Raw genomic sequence first — 18,470 nt, 5'->3', positions numbered from 1 at the left:
TTGTTCACCGCAAGTAGAACACTTATGCGGTCCAGTCTTTCGCCTTTTTGCACCCTGTAGAAACATTAGAGACTGTTAGTTCCTAAATTTTTAGTTTTTCTCGGCTATGTAGAAAACATAACTTCCTTCCTTACCGTGTACTCTCCACTGGAAGGGATCCTTCTTTTCCTTCTCCGACCAGGACCATTCTTATTTTCAGGTGGGATGAACTCTGTTTCTTGCACAGCAGTTGGAATTTCTTCGTCACATTCATTAGGCACAGGGAAGATCAGCTTCTCGTAAGTGGCGGCAAAGACTTTTACCATGTAGTGTTCACCTACCAAAGAAGGTACTTCAACGCGCTTCCTCCTTGCTGCAGCCAAGGCATGACAACAAGGGACTTCCAGCTTTTGAAATTGCAAACAGGTGCAGGTTTTCTGAGCTAAGTCCACATAGTACTGCTTTGTCTTCGAAGCAACTTGGAAACTCCACTCTGATACTGGTTTCACAGCCAAGCCAGCAGACTCAGTGTGGTGGCGGAGGAGTAATGTGTTGACAGCATGTGTTATCACCTGTCCCATAGCCAGTAGTTTCCTTCCCTTCTCCCTTCTGAAGCAAAACCACTCCATTAACTTTGTTCTAATAGACTCAACCATTGAAACAATTGGTAGTTCAACAATTTTTGCTAATGCGCCATTTAGAGCCTCAGCAATATTGCTACTCATCATGTTGTAGCGTTTAGCTGGACAAAACGCTTGTGTCCAATGCTCAAGAGGAATTTCATCTAGATATGTTGCACACTTTTTGCTTCTCTTCTAAATCTCAGCATACCATTCTTTGTATTCTCCGGAGTTAAAAGCACGAGCTGCTTTACCAACCAGGGCTGAGATGCCTGTGCCAGGTTTCTTAGCCCTAACATTTCTTTCAATGTGCACTGCACATGCTCCATGAAAGGCCTGAGTATAAACTTTCCGGAGACCAGCATATATTGACCTGTGCCTATCAGAAACAAGGACTAAATCCTCTCCATCAGGGACAAGAGAGCTGAGTTGCTTGAAAAACCAGGTCCAAGCCAAGTCATTCTCTGCATCCACTATTCCAAATGCTATTGGAAACACTTGAAAATTTGCATCTTGCATGCTTGCAGTCATAAGCACTCCCTTAAACTTGGTCTTTATAGCAGTGCCATCAACAAGTACGACCTTCCTCATGAACTTAATACCTGCAATGCTTGCTCCAAGAGAAAAAAATAGATACTTGAACTGCTTTGCAGCCAATCCTCCACCAGTATATTCCAGTTTGTATACAGTTTCTGGATTTCTTTTTTGCAACAAGTACATGTAGACTGCTAGTAGCTTGTAGCTTTTTTCATCACTTCCACGGGTTCTTAGAACAGCAGCTTCCTTAGCATACCATGCTTTCATATAGGTTACAGACACTTTAAGCTCTTGCAGAACTATATCTGGAATATCGCACGCCCTTGGCCCAGGCAATCCGTTAGCATACTTTCCTTTTAGAACCTCTGCGATCACTTTTGCTGAAGCTTGCTTCTCAAACTGGGACCTAGCAGTTATTGAACATGTGTGGGTTAGAGTAGCTGTTCGGATCACATAATTCTCTGAGTACTCTGACACCCTACGAGCAAATACTCTCCATCGACAATGCCGATCAACACAAACAAAGACCGCCCGTGTAGTATCAGATTTGGTCTGCCTGAAATGGAACAACCTTTTAATGGCATATATGGCTAAAGTGTTTTGCAAACTCTCCTTGTCTTTAAACACTCGACCAATATATATTGCATCTTCTTCAGCAGACACAATGGCACAGCCATCTGTGTTAGTGAGTTGATATATGTCATCAAACACTGGTTCGGCATCTCTTTGTGTATACTCATCATACACATCGTCTAAACTCCCGCCTTGGTTAGCCATAGGAATTGCAGAGGCATCTGGATCCTCTTGGATACCTATAGGAACATGAACCTCAGAAGCACGGCTTTGGTTGTCTATACTAAAGGAAGAGGAAGCCAGCCCCCCTTGGTTGCTCATAGGAAAATCACTTTCATAAGACCCGCTTTGGTTAGGCACTGCAAATGTTAGTCCACTAGGCCCACCATGGTTGCCAACAGAAAAGACAGAGGCATAATTTCCACCTTGGTTGTCTAGTGTGTCTACAGGGGAAGCATTCTCTATTATGTTGCCGCTAGAAAACGCAAGGGAATCAGACTCCCCAAAAGTGTGCTCTGAAACAGGTAGGTTACCATTCCCTACAAGGCTGCCCTCAGGTGAAACAGCAGGGTCCTCAGTTCGCCTTCCTACATATGACAGAACCACTGCACCTATGTCCTCCTCCACAGAGATTCCATCTTCAGCATTTGGTGCAACTTCAGCTGGTTCAGGCTCCCCTAACTGGAGTAAGGAGGAATTAAAGTCAAAAGCATATTGTCGATCGAATGCCAAGGTCCAGTAATCCTCATCACAAAGCTCATCATCGTCTGTTCCTGACCACAAAAGCCCATCACTGTCAGAATCTTCACTATGGTTACTTAGAATAGCATCCCCACTTTCAGTACATTTCCCTTTCCCCTTACGCATAAGTCGCTCATTTTCTTGCTTCTCGGCTGCTTCAACTGCTCTGACTAACTCTTCTTCCTCTTCTTATGCTAAGGTTTGCTGTCCAGCAGGAACTGTTTCATTGTTCTCTTCACAGTTAGAAGACAGAGAAGGTGTATCTGGATCAGCAAGTCTAATGACACCACTCTCTTTTGTCCCACCGTCTTCAATGAAACCAGGTTCTCTGTCATAACTTGACTGAGTCCATGTTGCATCAGTACTTTCAGGAACAGAGTACATCCTCAATGGTTCTTTGGAAGAAGATGCCTCATTCCCACCAAATAGACGTCTCCTAACACCACTCAACTTGGTTGCATTACTGTTCTGGTCATCAGGCATATACACGGGAGGTGAGGGATTTCGAAATTTTTTTTTCGTTGAGCAGCGCGTGCTCTGTTCATGGAGGTGACCGCCGGCACAGTAGATCTATTGGCAGAGTGTACGTACACAAGTCTATTGGCAGAGTGTACGTACACAAGTCATCGTGTACGTGGGGGAGATAACTCGGTTGACCGTACACCAACGGTGACTCCAAGACGTACGTGTCAACATGGTTTGTACCAATGTACGTACACAACAGAATGTGTACAAGATACAGGCTGCGTAGGTAACACTGATACCAATATTAATGGTATAGACGAAGTCTTTGGGGATGATGTTATCGACCGTGGTATTGGAGCTTCCCCAAGTGGGACACTGAATGATAATCGGCTAGTTACTGCACCTGGCGGAGATAAAATTTCTCATTCGGGTGACCGTACACCAACCGTGACTCCAAGACGTACGTGTCAACATGGTTTGTACCAATGCACGTACACTACAGAGAGTGTACAAGATACAGGCTGCGAAGGTAACACGGATACCAATATTAATGGTATATACGAAGTCACTATCGACCGTGGTATTGGAGCTTCCGCAAGTGGGACACTGAATGATAATCGGTTAGTTACCGCAGCTGAGGCTTACGAAGTGTATAATGACTTTTCTACATTACATGGTGGCGAGTTGGAGATTCTCGTTAATGATGCTGCTCCGGTATTCGATGATTTAGCCAATTTACGAGATGATGAGACACAAGTCGAACTGAGTACGACAGGTGAGACTTTAATTTGTATGTCGGGAGTGTTTTTAAGAACAGAAAAGTCATACAACAAACAATGTCTTATCTCGCAATCAAACAATGCTTTTGCTACAAGCAACGTAGGTCATGTCCTACAAGATTGGAGATGGTCTGCGTTGATGATACTTGTCCATGGCATTTGACAGCTCAAGTTGTCAAGAATTCAGAATGTTTCAAAATCACATCGTATGATACCACCCATACGTGTGACATCGACACGCGTAAGAATTATAATAAACATGCTAGTTATAAGCTTCTCGGAGAGGTAGTGAAGAGCAGATACAGTTCTACGCAAGGGGGTCCGAGAGCTGTCGATTTACCACAGTTGCTCCTAAATGATCTCAATGTTCGGATTTCATATTCTACCGCTTGGAGAGCTAAAGAGGTTGCAGTGGAAAATGTAAGGGGGGATGATATAAAAAGTTACAGGTTTTTGCCTACCTATTTGTATCTTCTTAAATTAGCTAATCCGGGTACGATAACTCACCTACACTCTACACCTGAAGCTGATGGTACGCAGCGCTTTAAGTATGTTTTTGTATCTCTCGGGGCTTCTATAAAAGGTCTGAAGTATATGAGGAAGGTAATTGTCGTAGATGGAACGCAGCTAGTAGGACGTTACAAGGGATGTCTCCTCATTGCATGTGCCCAAGACGGGAACTTCCAAATATTTCCAATAGCGTTTGGTGTTGTGGATGGTGAGACTGACGCTTCATGGGTGTGGTTCTTTGATAAATTAGCTGACATTGTTCCAGACAGTGAAGATTTAATGATTGTATCGGACATACATTCTTCAATATATAAAGGCCTCAGTGTGGTTTATCCGAAAGCTCATCATGGTGCATGTACAGTACACCTTGAGCGAAATATCTCCACCCATTATGGTAAGTATGGTGTATCTGGATTATTCTTCAGCGCTGCTAAAGCTTACAGAGTGAGAGATTTTGAAAAATACTTCGAACAGTTAAGGGCTAAGAGTGCTCTAATTTGGAAGCGTCAACCTTCTCCAAGGGGTTGTAAGGGACATTTCCAGCCGCTATAACCACCTCTGAATCTTCAGCTCGTCCAGGAACATCCTCCACGAGGACTGTTGTTTCCTTAAAACCTTCCGGAAGGGCTTCATCCATCTCAACAATTATTTGCTTCTTCACTTTTTTGGGTACAACCGGCGTAGGAATTTTAACTGCTATTGCTTCGACTGCAGCATCGTTGTTTGGTTCATCCTGTAAAGAAGTATTATTGTAAACACCATGGTTAAACAATTTCAAAATGTAATGATAATATTTACTGGGAAGATACTCACAATATTTTCCAGTGTACCAATTGTCGTGTCTGCTTCATCTAACCCTGGGTTTGAATCCTCTTGTTCTTCCACCCCGTCGACAATCCCCTACTGCTCCAACACTCCCTTTTCAAATTACCGTGCAGAATTATTTAAATGTACGCATACAATCCTATGTACGTATGTTAATAACTGTGTATAATTTTAAACCAAACACGAGATTTTTTCCTCCTTTACATTAGCTGGATCCACATCCATGGAGGCTTTCGTTGCCAACTCCTGTAACACCTGCATAATAGAAGATTATAAATTTAAACAAGCCTACACTATTTTATTTAAAAATATAGTTAGCTTACATTCTTAACTACTGCAAATGGTGAAGGGGGATCCCCTAGGGTGCCCTCAAGTACTGAGTCATCCACTTTACTCTCTGGAACTACATTGGGTACATCTCCCGCATCAACCTGTGGCAGTAGTTATCAACTTTATCGGCTATATCCTTTATTTTGTGATGTCTGAAACAATCATTACTTATACGTACACGGGAAGTAAGAAAGACAAATGTACGTACACTTACACCGGGTTCGTCGGTGTGTTCAGCCTGAGAAGATGTATTTCTATCATTATCCTCACAAATTTCTGGTTGCTCCCCAACATTTGCTTCACTCTCAAGACCGGCACCATGTTCTTCTCCCTGAAACAAATATACCATACACGTCTTAAGCTTTATGTGAGTACACATATGGAAAACTACATTTGACTATTAGCAGACCATATACCTGTCCAGATGTTGCAGGTAAGCCTGATGGATTTTCTACCATCTCTGTGTCAGCAGTTGGTTTTTCATCTGTCCCTCGCTGTGTACCAACTACGACAGGCTCACCACCATCAATTGGTCCTTTATCCTAAAACATAGTATACCATACACTTCTTAAGCTATATGTACGTAGAGAACTGAAAATAATTGATACGCGTACGCTTATGGAAAACAGTATGTGACTATTAGCACAAGACATACTTGTACAGAGGTTGAAGGTACAGGAGATGGAATTTCTTCCATCTCTGTGTCAGCACTAGCTTTTTCCTCGGTCCCTGATTGTGTACCAACAAGGACAGACTCACCACCATCACGTGCTCCTTCATCCTGAAACATAGTATACCATACACTTCTAAAGCCTATGTGTACGTACACAACTGGAAATAATTGAAAAAAATATTTGTACACGACATACCTGATGGGAAGGTGTAGGTCCACCAACTGAAATGTTAGCTACTCCAGTGTCAACCATACCTTCGTCTCTGTTCGAAAAATCTCCTCCATCATTTACAGAAAAACCACCTTCATTGTTGGCTTCATCCTGTACCATAGCAGACAAGTTACAGTTATTAATCTTCATGTACGTACATTTAAAATACTATATATAAATGTACGTACATGCCATACTTGGTCATCTTCCTCAGAGGAAGAGTTACCATCAGAAAGCTGAGTAATCTCCGCAACTGACGTCATTATATTCTTCAGCCTTGAAGACTTTCTTGTTCCAGACTTGAAGACTTTCTTTGTAGACATCTTTTTAGATGCCTTCATCACACTCATCGGTGCCTTAACCACCGATTTATTTGGGCCCTGTGAAGCATGGGAAGTTTTGGTTGGTTCTGTCTTTTTGACCTTTGGATCTAAGGTAGCACGAATCTCCTTACGGACAAATTTCTTCAAGTCTTCTTGCATTTGTTTATTTTGTGCTTCCTGCCTCTTGAAACACCTCCTAAGTTCAACTACAAACTTCTCAAACTGGGGATCTTCAGAACAATCCTCAGCAGTGTCCTCATTTTCTTCTTCCACAACAGATTTCTGTTTTTTCAAAGCAGATGCATTCGGGGCTGGTACATTTCTTTTCCTCTTCTTCACACCTACGATAGACCAGTTTAATCATTGATTGGTCTTCAAGGGACAATAATCAGAAAGTATAAAAACAACATTTACACTCACGTATCTCTCCAAGTTGTGGTGGGCGCTCCTGCTTTGGAAATGCAGCATTACCTCCAACCCATTCTTCCTCCTTCCACTCATGACCAGCTAACAACAGTCGCTCAATGTAAGCAACTCTTGGATCCTCAACTTCATCATCCCATGACAGGGATGGAGGACAAATATTGTCCTCTGGTTTCACAAGATAGGTTACCTCAACCTACACCAATAAGTTTGTTAACCACTTAGAGAATGTACACTTACTTTTTAAATAATGTACGTACATAAACAATTGTACATACCTCTTCAGCAGCCTCACACTCCAAGATGCTGGATGTACTGATTGCCCGCAGTGAGGCAAGATGATGGATAGACCTCTGAGTAAATGTCCTGTTAGCTTCATCATCAGGTACTAGCTTAGCAAGGGATGGGATTGTTTCGAACGCAAACAGCTGGAGTGCTAATGGGAATCCATGTAGTGCATAAGACCCATCCTTTACACACCTTATCAGTTTTTGAGCATCTGAAGGGGTTTGGAATTTTGCTATCCTCTCCAAAGTACGGGTAAAAGACACCCTTCCCCAAGGGTATTTGCAGAAGAATTGCACGTCCTTCGTCATCTCAACAGTAAACTCAGAAGGCCTTATGGGGTTATTATGGCACCCTATCACACCATCAACCAAGATTATAAGAGATAAGGCCAGCTGCTTCCACCCATCCATGGTTTCCTCCTCCTTCAGCCAGACCACCAAATCATGCACTGTTGGATTCGGCTTCTCCCCAAACTTCTCCTCAAACAGAGTTTTCCAGACACTTTGACTCCCAGCTTTGACCTTTAGCACATCTGTCACGTCTTTCTTGTTGGGATATGTCCCACATTCTAGACCAGTTACCAGACTAAATTCTCTTAATCCGAATTTTATTGGATGACCGCCGAAGACCATCCACATCTCATTCACTTTACTCGTCACTAACTGACGACATATTAGTCCAAGAACAAGCTTACCTGAGAAGGAAGACTTGTTAGCAGGTATCCTAAAAAGGTCCCCAAATGGAGACTCGAGAAGAAACTTCATCTCCTCTTTTCCCTTAAGAACTTGCGCTATGTCAGAAAGGTACTCCGGTTTGGAGTACGCGTTCATCTTCGTCTTCACAGGGTACCGGTCTAGGGCAAAGAGTCTAGGTGGTAACTCTTCAACTATAAGATCTTCAGTCGGAGCCACGCTTGTACTGCCTGCAATTACAAGTAATATACAATTAAGTAAGGATGTAAACAATACGAATTCGTGTACGTACACAGTAATTATCAACATTATATACTCAACATCTGAATTTTGGCGGAAAAAGAGATTTCCAATTCATCTTCTCAAATTTTCAAACTACAGATTTAGCAAAATCCGGCAACTTCTATCCCTTTAATCAAACAAGCTTCAAGATTCCGATACACCCAAAGAAACTACAAACGAAATAATATCAGAACTTACCCAATTCCTCCGGCGGCTTTGTCGGAAAGAGTTTCCTCCTCGGGGATACTCTGAGTACCCGCTTCTCCTTCTCGGGGCCTTCCCGCGTATGCTTCTTCCTTGGTACTTCGTCGTTTTGTTTATTCCCAGCCATCTCGAAGGTTTCTATCTCGCCGGAGGTTTCTCAGGTCGCCTTCGCCGGAAAAACTGGAACTTTCTCTTCGCCGGTTTTTCGAGTTCAATGCAATGCCTCAAATCAAGTAGCCGACAATTCAAACAGAGATGTTGAAAACGAAGATGGATGAATGAATTCCGAACTGATTTCTACTTCTCTCTCGAATCTCTCGGAGATGTCGAACGAAGATGATGAATGTTCTTCTTCGTTTTCTTAAATTTTTTTTTTTTAATTCAAAACAAAAAGTAACTAAACCGCGATATGAAACTAAACCGTAACGTAACTGTGCCGTTTGGTTTTTCGTCAGGGGCATTTTCGTCATAAAATGGAATAACTGTCAAAACATGAGAAATGAATCTCACTTTGCCAAAGGGTGAGATCAAATCTTTTTTTCATGTTAAACGTGAAAATTTCTTATGTTTTATTTTCACGATTTGGCAAAGTGAGCGTCACCTCTCACGTTTTGACAATTACGCCAAATTCTGACCAAAATACCTCTGCCAGTGTAACGATGTACTGTTCCGTGTACGGTTTAGTTACGCGGTTCAGTTATGTACAGTGTTTATCGTTGGGATCAGATATTTTCGTTTTTTATTTATTTTTTGCGACTGTACAGTGAAAATGGGACCTTAATAACATTAAAAAACTATGTGACATCAAGATTAAATGCCCAAAAAGTTTAGATATGTCTATTGCTCACTTTAATTAATGCAAACGCATCATTACCTCTTGTAATATCTTGTTTATACGTACATCAATAATTTTAGGGAAGAGATAAACAAGAAAAAAAAAATCAAACAAATTTATATGAACGATGTGATGCTGGAGAAGTTTTGATTTTTGTTGTTTTACAAAGTTTGGAGACAAGAAAAGCATTGATCGTGTAAGTAATAAAGTTGTTTAAGAAGTTTTTTTTTTATAACACACTTAGATCTTGATTCGGTACGAAAACAACATTGTTTTTGATATAAAAATCTAGAATTTTTTTTTTTTTTTTTTTTTTTTGCAAATGCTAAATGAGGATATACAGTAAAACCTCTATAAATTAATATTGTTGGGACCACGATATTTTATTAATTTATAATGATATTAATTTATCTATTTATTAATTTATAGTGTAAATTAAAATTTATTAATTTATAAAGATATATGTTTTAATTCTTAAAATATTAGAAAGAAATGAATTTATAAATTTTGTAGTTTTGGACTTGAAATTTTAACAGTTTGAAAAAACTTTTTCGAAAATAAATTAGACAATAAAATTACAAAGACTATAGATGAATTTATTTATACAAACGATATACATAATTTCAAATTTATGATTAATGAACTCAATTGTCATATTTTAACAGCTACTAGATCATGACCCGCACGTACGTGCGGAATTTCGTATTTTAAGAAATGTATTGTGATAAAGTTTTAGTAAATATAGATTATTTTGTTTTTTGTTGATATATATTGTAGTATATAAATTATAATGTACTGTATCAAACGTTGAACTTGGAAAAGAAAACTTAATGTGAATACGGTATAATTTAAATACTTAACTGAGGAACATGAATAAAGAGAACTTTTATAAAGAGTGTTTAGAATCAAACAGGATAAGAAAATAAGAATAACCGGAAAAGAATGAATATAATATTTATAGAACCAAACATGATAAACATCCATACGAAGTCAGTTTTATGTCTTGAATTCCTTACGATCAAATCTCTTGCTTTGGCCAATAGACAATAAAAATGAGAGATTAAAATGTGTTTAACAGATACAAAATTAAATATATGATAACATTTATGAAATATATTTTCTTTGCGAATGGATCAATATTCGACTTGTGATTTAGTGTTGACCCTAAAACCAAAAACCATAAAAATATGCATAGGAGGTTAGTAAAATTAGGAGATAAACATCATAAGAACATGAAGTAATTTACTTTTAGATCTCCATCTACTGTTTAAAGAATCGATTTTCTAGATTAACTGTGAGATAATCAACGTGGATGTATGCACACTGATATTTAAATTATATTTTAATGTTTTTAGAAAAAGAAAATAATCAAATTTAGAAGAATGTATATTCCAAAAGCTTGTAACAATTTGATACGAAATAAAATAATTTATTTGATTTGAAATATATTAAACTTTTTTTTTGGTAAGAAATATATTAACTTATTTGGCTCTAAATAAAATAATTTGGAGATATAGTAACTAATATAATCCGTTTCAAAAATAGATTTTCTTTTATATAATTCAAATTTAGTTTAGTAATATATATTTAAAATATTGAAAACTACCCGTTTTTAAAAAAAATATTTTAATGTATACTGCAAATATTTTTCAAGATATTTACATATCTAAAATCCAAAACTTATTTGTTGAATATGCTATACTTAAAAGGATGAAAGTATTTAGTTTAGATTATATATGATAAATATACTAAATGTTTTTTTAATATTTGGAAAATAAAATTTTAAATCTTTTATTTTTCTGTGATTTAATCAGAATTAATTAGCATAGTTTTGTTAAGAAAATATTTTAAAATCTAAACTAAATAATAATTTGTTAAATTAGATTATCGTTTCCAGAAATATTTAATAATAAATTACCAAAATAAATAAGTTTACATATATATAATTTTGAATTAAATAGCTTGATTTATTATGGACCCTTCTTTAAACAATTTCCAAAAAGTGTGTACTTGGAAATTCTTTTTGTTTTTTGTAGATATAATCATGTTTTGAGTTGAATTTAATGGGGTTCTGCTGAATTTATGATGCTGGTGGGTAATGGATATTCCCGTATTTACTATGGTGGGTGAGTGGAGATGCAAAGAAGAAGAATGGAAATTTGAACCAGAGGAAGGCATCTTTGGTCGCTGTGTACGTGTTAAGGAAAACATGACGTACACGGAATTTGTACGTACATTATGCGAGGTTTTTAGTGTGAAGTGTTTTTAAGAACAGAAAAGTCATACAACAAACAATGTCTTATCTCGCAATCAAACAATGCTTTTGCTACAAGCAACCTAGGTCATGTCCTACAAAATTGGAGATGGTTTGCGTTGATGATACTTGTCCATGGCATTTGACAGCTCAAGTTGTCAAGAAATATGGGATATGACATGTCAGAGATATGGGATATGAGTTATGACATGTCAGAGATGGACTGAATTTTTGTTGAGAAATATGGGATATGACATGTCAGAGATGTTGGTGACACTCTATTTATCGTGGAGCTAATATGAAAATTCAATTAATTAAAAGAATCGTGTACGTATACTAATGAATGTGTACGAGATTGAAAAATCATCGATAATTTTGGAGAGAATTATGACATTCAACCATTTGTGAGTCATAACCAAAAGGGAAGACATCATTTTTGGAAGAATTCGATGATTTAGTCAATGTCCGACTTGATGAAACAGAAGTATAAATTAGTATGACATGAGAGACATTGTAAGTTGTGAGTATGTTTAGAAACACTTATTTTTTTGCAAATAACAATGTCTTCATCTCTAGTAGGACTATCGTAGAATATTGATTTATTATTATATCAATAAATATATCTCAACAATTTTAACTCATCAACAAAGATATACGTACACTATTATACATGTACGTACATAACATTTTTAAGAATGTAGGTATCGAGGATATTGGGCATCATGGAGAGTCGCAAAACCCTTCACGGAGGTAACAAGTTCATCATAGATAAAGTCATATAAATGATCCACTATGATGAACCAAGAATAACACATCTCCTTTATCGGAGAAACCTCTCGGAAACGAGTTCGTTTCCGGTCACCAAAAGAACCATCTTTCACCGAATCCATGTGCGTTTGATCTGCCGCTAACGTCACCTCAATTGAAAATTGGCTCGAAATACTTAGAACCTGATCCATGATCAACGTAAGTGTAAGCCATGCCGCAACTATGGCCATCAGAAAGAGTAAAGGAAGGGTGCGTTGTACTAACCGCCACAAAAACTCCAAATCAATCACCAAAACCATCTTATCGTTTGCCGACGTATAAACATACATTATCGGAGACCAGCGTAATTCACTCTAGTGATGGAGAAAGACCATCATAGATGAAAAGACACGATCGCCTTGCCTATCGCCTCAGAGACGAATGGTTCTACAATTTATGTCTTTTTTGATGCATGTGTTTTTCATAAATTTATGATGCATGTGTTTAATAGAGATTTCTATTTTATTGTTGTTTGTGAGTGGAGATGCACAAAATATAAATTAAAAATTGGTAGAAGAGAAAATAAATTTAGGTAGGTATGTATATATTAAAATATTAAAACATGTACGTGATAGAAAAATCATCGATAATTTTGGAGAGAATAGTGATATTTAACCATCTTTGAGTTCTAACCGTGAGGTAAGACATGATTTGAAAGAATGTATGTACATTACTGACTGTATACACGAAGAAGCATATGAAGGTGAATATTTGACGTACACGAATACAAATGGGCATGTTAGAAGTGAAGTGAATGGTAATTGTGTGGAGTTTGGTTTGGAGGATCATGAAGGAGGATTTAACCTGAATCAGATTAGTGACCATAAATGAGTCTTCCGAAGTATATAACGGCTTTTCTACATTGCTAAGTGGTGAGGCGGAGATACTCGATAATGATGATGCTCTAGTCTCCAATGACTTAGCCAATGTCCAACTGATGAGACGGAAGTAGATATTAGTATAGTAGGAAAGACATTTCATGATATTAGTACAATAAGTGGTTAGTGCGGTCATGTGCGTGTACGTATATCTCAATATTGCCGTGTATGTTTACGGGTTCAGTTTGAAACATTACATATTCTTTACCAACAATCTAGTGTAACATAATCAGAGTAGTGCTATATGAAACTGATAGGTAAATGCATATTATATTGAAGAAAGTTTCTATAATAGACAAAAATTATTTATATTTTCTATGTTTTAATATTGATTTTATTATATTTTATTTTTACGTTTATGTATACCAATAGTATATTGTGAAATGTTAGTCAAATTAACCAAGTTTTTTTAATGAAAAAATTTATTAATATTACACGTACACCGCCTCCACAATGGTACATAATTTAAGAAACATACACGTCCATAAAATCAATATTGCGTACACAAAAATTGTGTACACGTACATAGAAGAAATTCAGAGGGACAAAATATATAACTATGGTTTACTTTTTGTCTAAGTCGCAAATTGCGTACGTTAACAAAAATAACTAAAGAAGAAAGCACACCTAGTACAAAAAATCAATTTCTTGAAAATTTTGCAGAATCTGGGTTTGCTATTGAAGATGAAAGAGAATTCTGAAATGATATGATCATACGAAAATCAAAATTTTGAAAACGATTTATCCTGATTTAGGTTGGGCATCAAGTTTTTAACGAAGATTTAACTAAGATTACTACTTGCAGGAGAAACGATACTCCGTTCCGCCTCTCTGCAAATTTTGAAAAAAAAAAATAGATCTTTGAAAACGGTTTCGTAAGACTTGTGATTCGGGTACTAAAATCGATCGCATGAAAGTAAATTGACATTATGTTCTACTCGCCAAAGACGCAAATCGGAGATACGATAATCTAACATATTTACATGTCAACATAATCAATGATACGTACACTATAAATTGCATGTACGTACACTGAAAAAATTTAATGAAGGGTATAATTGTAATTTGGCAGTCGTCTTCAATCTCTGAATCCCTAATTTTGCAGCTGTTTTCAACAGTTATCTCAGAATTTTGTTTTCTTTATACATTTTGAATGTTTCTTACATGTAAATATTGTACATCTAGCATATTTTAAGTTCGAAAAACTAAAGAGTTTGAGTTTTGTTTAATTGTCCGGTGATTAAGTCGATTCCGTCGAAAGAACACTTGCTTTTTCACCATTTTTATCATTTCTCCAACTCGCCAGAAATCTCTTAATCTATTAATTCTAATCTCTCTACTTGATAATGAAGCAAAATCAATTATTTCACTACAAAATTTCAGATTTAAAATAAAATTTCCTTTGATTTTAGTATAAAGAGCAGCTCACCTTTGTACTTGGATTATTTCATTTCTTTTTCTTTAAATTCTGATTTTCTAAAAAATTTTATATGTTTAAGTAAAAAAAATATATAATCATTTTTTCTTTCATGTAGTTTGGTTGTAGAAGAGTTAAGAAACGTAACCAAACAAGAATAGTTGTTCTCAAATAGCTCAATTGGCTATTCTCTGAAAGGTCAATTTCACTTTGCCAAAACATGAGAACAAAACTCAAAATATTGTTTTACGTGAAAATAACTTTATTAACAAACACATTTAAACATTTTCTTGAAATGTAGCCAAGAAAAAGGCAGCCACAATGTCTTCTCAGATAAAGAAAAAAAACAAAAAAAAATCTATGGTCTTGGTATCCCAAATCATTCTCTAGTTTCTACATACAGTAAAACCTCTATAAATTAATACTCTATAAATTAATGAGTTTTTTGCATCTCAGGACACTTTGTGAGTTTCTATGAGCATATAAGGCACATTAGAGGGAGTAGGTACTTTTTTTTGAGTTTTTTCACTGTTCCAAAAAAATTAATACCAGTTTACCCTCACTACACGTGGACAGTTAACCCGACTATTGTTAACTTGTTTATTCTCAACCGTTGGATATGTAGGAGAGAGAATAGATCTAACGGTTTGTGGCAAGCTTTAGATGAGAGAATAGATCTAACTTCTCGCCGGCAACCTCCGCAGATCTTGATGATGCCTCCACTTCATTCTCCGTCCATTTTCAAACAGTGCCGGCGAAGACCATTAGGCTGTGCTTCCAACTGGGAATCCTTCTCGGGCTCATCTCCCGAAGATCTTTGCTTCTCTTTCCTTAGAAACTCGCTGTCATCCGCCGCCACCTCGCGCCGCTCTGCCTTTGCTTGCGTTTCTCTCCGATTCAACGGTTCGGAGCATTCCGATTCAACGGTTCGGAGCATTCCGGTGTCCAAATGGCGAGTTGAGGAATTTTGTGAGTGCTAAGTATGTTTGGTGAGAGCAACAATGGAGTTTGTGAAGATCGTGTAGCTTCTATATTTTACTTCACGGAGAAGCCTCTCTATATTTAGATTTTTTGTAGGTTTGTTTCCTCAATTTTAGTAACAGAATTTGTTGAATTTTGTAAATATATGATTCATATTAGCGAAATTGTGTTTGTGAAGACGACGAGATATGTTGCAGATCTGAACTCCCTCTTCCCTTACTCTCCACTGTTTCAGATATGTTGGAAGAAGACGATGAGAGAGGCGGTGATGACGTGTCACATTTCTTTAGAAGCAACTTCATCAATCGACTTACTTATTTTGTGTTTATAAATCTCTCTCTCTCTCCCTCTCTCTCTCTCTCTCTCTCTCTCTTGAAGAAGAAGAAGAAGAAGAAGAAGAAGAAGAAAGAAGAAGAAGAAAAAAGAAGAAGAAGAGATGGCGGCTTACTACAGTTTTTTCAATTCGTTCGGAGAAACCATGGGTTCTTAATTTTTTCCTTCCATTTTAGATTTAGGGAGATTTATTCAAAGTCTTGAATGATGAAGGCTTCCTCTGCTTATGTTACAGCGGTGCAGCCACCGATGGTTATGAAGAAACGTGGATGGAGATGAATTTGAATCTTTAAGTGAAGTTGTTGTTTTAGCTTTGTCGTTACTGCTACTCTGCAAGAAGATGATGGATGAGAATTTAAAGAAGTTTCACAGACTTATTTGATCACTTGTGGTATCTCTTGAACTTGGAATGAGATTAGATATGAATGTTGAAGATGTGAATTGCTCATTTTTGTTACTTTAATTATTCTTTGTTAGCTTTGGTTTTACTTTGTTCATTAGCTAGAATAACATGGAAGTCTGAAACCACCATTCTATAATTATTTTTGAACATGAGAATCCAATATGCAAAATCTTCTTTCTCTTTCTCAAGCATAAGTCTGAAACCACGCCATTCTATAATAAATGAGAATTGATTACTTCCATAAAATTAAATCAATCGGATACTAATTGGACATTCAAATGTAGTTGGACAACATGGTAAAAGTAGACGTGGAAGAAATGATGTTAGAGCTTTAGATGATTCTATGGCCAAATGATGTTATTCATTTAGCTCTGTTGTTAATGCTACTCAACGTTAATTGTTTGGTTTACAAAAAAACACTAAAATGCATATCCATTTGGTCGCCGCTAGATGGATACACCGTCATTTCTTACACTATATCCATTTGTTCGATGTTACATGGATACACCTCCACTCCTAAATGTCATATATGAACGCGTATTTGCGTATTGTCAACCATAGGAATTCGTCTATTACCCTTCGAAGATATGTTCGCCAACTTATAAGGTGTTCTTGTATTTCATTTTGGTGAACAATGTTTAGATATGTTCGCCACCGTGTCTCTGTTTGTGGAGCTAAAACATTTTAATTTAAGAGATGTAAAATATAGGATCATTCCTATGGTTATGTTCATATAATTTAAAGAATTATTGTGGAATAAGGTTAAACACTAAATCCTATCCACCATCTTTAGTGTCTCAGTCACAACAACAATATAAACCTAAAATGAGATGAAAGTTCGGTTTAAAGGTTAAACCCAAACCGATATTTAACTTTTTTTTTTTAATATATAACACTAAACCCTACTCCCTACCTACTAAACCCAAACCGATATTTAACTTCTTTTTAATATATAACACTAAACCCTACTCCCTACCTGCTAAACCCAAACGATATCTAGCTTTGTTAACAATATAAACCCGAACCGATATTTAACTCCTTTTAAATATAAAACACTAAACCCTACCCCTACCTACTAAACCCAAACCGATATTTAACTTTTTAAAAATCTATAACACTAAACCCTACCCCTATCTAGTAAACCAATCTTATATGGTTACCCCAAATAATAAATTCTTACAATAAATCTAACAAACTTAGAAACCATCCTAAAAATAAACTATAAACATAGTCACAATTAAAGAGTAAATGTGTAAACATTAAACTAAGTCTTTAGTCCATTCGTAAATTTGAGAGATTTTAGTGTAGCTGACAAGTTTGACCATTAATTCTTCGAATTTTTCAAAGACGAGACTCTCTCTATTTCTTCTCCATATGGTTATCTTAGTATGTACGAGCTCATCCTAAAGAGATTGACTTTGTCTTTCTCACCGATTACAATTTTTTGGGTTTCTTCTGATTTAATTTCTAGATACAATTCATTCGTTTTAAGTAAATGTTTTTGGATTCAATGTTGAACATGTTCTTGTTTGTCCTTGGATCCAAGTAAATTTATATGTTTTATTGTTGGAAAAACACCTAAATACGCTTATGGATTAGTTGGATTTTTTTTGGTATATATGGTGCTCTTGTGGATGTGGTTTTGTGGATATGTTCAGATTTTGATTTTTTTGAACTCAATCTCTGTTTTTTTTTTCAATTATTTATAATCTGGGTTTATACTGATTTTGCTTAGATTTTACTAATTGTGTTTAATGTTAAAGGACCAGTGAGGGAAGGTGATATCCTCACCTTGCTCGATTTTGAGAGAGAAGCCATAAGACTTCGTTGATGTGTCGTCTCTTGTTCTTCTTCTTCATATTCTACAAGCGGAAACAAGAAAACATTTGATTATTTCACTTTTGGTTTCTCTAATTAGAGTAGTGATTATGCTTTGGAGTCTGAATTTTGTTGTTGCTTTAAGAAAATTGTTGAATTGATGTGTTGCATAATCGATGTCTCCGATTACGTCCCATGACTCATCATCCACATATACTATATTCGATGGACATCGTTCTCTTAGCAATGCAAAGACAAACTGTGTAGAATTTGTAATGCGTATTGCATC

At 36.7% G+C, this 18,470-nt stretch overlaps 1 long non-coding RNA gene across 1 annotated transcript; it reads left to right on the top strand.

Annotated features, from left to right (window-relative positions):
* Positions 1-14,945: 14,945 nt before the first annotated feature.
* Positions 14,946-16,408, top strand: LOC110227347. The gene is made up of 2 exons (XR_002331121.1): positions 14,946-15,723; positions 15,863-16,408. It is a non-coding gene; the product is annotated as an uncharacterized LOC110227347 (long non-coding RNA).
* The last annotated feature ends 2,062 nt before the right edge of the window (positions 16,409-18,470 follow it).

This window comes from Arabidopsis lyrata (genome assembly GCF_000004255.2).
Source record: "Arabidopsis lyrata subsp. lyrata unplaced genomic scaffold ARALYscaffold_6, whole genome shotgun sequence".
Classification (NCBI taxonomy): Eukaryota; Viridiplantae; Streptophyta; class Magnoliopsida; order Brassicales; family Brassicaceae; genus Arabidopsis; species Arabidopsis lyrata.
The sequence above is the reverse complement of the archived record's forward strand: the minus strand, read 5'-3'. Positions and strand labels throughout refer to the sequence as shown.